Source organism: Triticum aestivum, chromosome 5B, assembly GCF_018294505.1.
Source record: "Triticum aestivum cultivar Chinese Spring chromosome 5B, IWGSC CS RefSeq v2.1, whole genome shotgun sequence".
NCBI lineage: Eukaryota > Viridiplantae > Streptophyta > Magnoliopsida > Poales > Poaceae > Triticum > Triticum aestivum.
Window position 1 is genome coordinate 66,188,668 of NC_057807.1, and position 1,253 is coordinate 66,189,920.

The 1,253-nt window shown below is 37.8% G+C and overlaps 1 long non-coding RNA gene across 1 annotated transcript; it reads left to right on the forward strand.

Moving 5' to 3' along the window:
* The first annotated feature begins 226 nt into the window (after positions 1-226).
* LOC123115686 (uncharacterized) lies at positions 227-791 on the forward strand. Its single transcript, XR_006456701.1, has 3 exons — positions 227-360; positions 514-578; positions 702-791. It is a non-coding gene; the product is annotated as an uncharacterized lncRNA (long non-coding RNA).
* Positions 792-1,253: the final 462 nt, after the last annotated feature.

A 1,253-nucleotide genomic window follows, 5' to 3' on the forward strand; every position in this document is an offset into this window, starting at 1 on the left:
GTTGTAGTGGACTTGCTTCACAAGAAGAAGTTTTTGACATATTTGAACAGTACATGTCTTCACAACCTACTGCTTCATCTTTGTTGGTTCATACAGAGCTTGACATGTATTTAGAAGAGCCAACCTTGCCAAGAACATCAGATTTTGATATCATCAATTGGTGGAAGTTTGGGGGGATAAAATATCCAACTCTATAGCTTATTGCTCATGACATCTTGCCTATTCCGGTCACAACGGTAGCATCGGAATCTGCATTCTCTACAAGTGGTAGAATCCTTAGCCCTCATTGTAGTAGGCTCGCACCAAAGATGGTTGAAGCTATAATGTGTATGCAGGCTTGGTCTAATGCTGACATGCTAGGTAAGACAACTCAAATGTTGCTCTTTTGCTCCTATTCTACTTTTGTTTTGTTGTTGCTACACTATTTTTTTTCTTGCTTAGATAATTTACTAGAATATATACCTAAATCGGTTACACTACTGCCATCTAATGTTACATTGCTTGCAATTTTAGGTGAGAACAATTCGTCACTCTCTACTGAGTTTCAAACTTGTCTAGACGATGATGATGAACCAATGGTAACTTGACATTCTCAACTTTTATATTATGTCTTGATTTCGCAACTTTCATTTGCAACTTTCAATCTTATGTCTTGATTTCATGCAACTTTCTAAATTATCTTGTACCATTTCCATGATCAGGATGAGGAACTCTCCACTTGCAATAACTATTAGGCTTGCTGCTTGCGGCTTGGCTCCATGGAGTCAAGAATGAAAAAAATGGAGGACCGAGGAGCTACTGTGATGGGCTCTTCAAGTCTTCATTTCATTTATTCTGCTTACCATGCTTGTGTTGTGTTAAGAATTAGAACTTTCGGCTTGTAATCGTACTAAGTATTGTCGTCATTTGTGCCAATCGTACTTCCAGCTTATCAATTATGTGGTTAGACTTGAGTTGAGATGATTGAATCTATCAAACTTATGTGGTCAAAATTATTGTGTTTGTGCTGCTAATTTACTGTTGTGTAATGTGTTTGTCCTTCTGTATTGCTGTTTTGTTATGCCAAAATTATTGTCGTGCTGCCAAAATTATTTTGCTTTGTTATGCCAATGTACTGCTGTTTTGTTGCTACAATGGATGATTGAATCTGTCAAAAAATATTGTGGTTTGTGCAATTGTGCTCCTCTTTTATTGTTGTTTTGCTGTTGTTGGTCTCCGTGGGGATCCCCATGGGGATCGGGTACCCGTTGTTA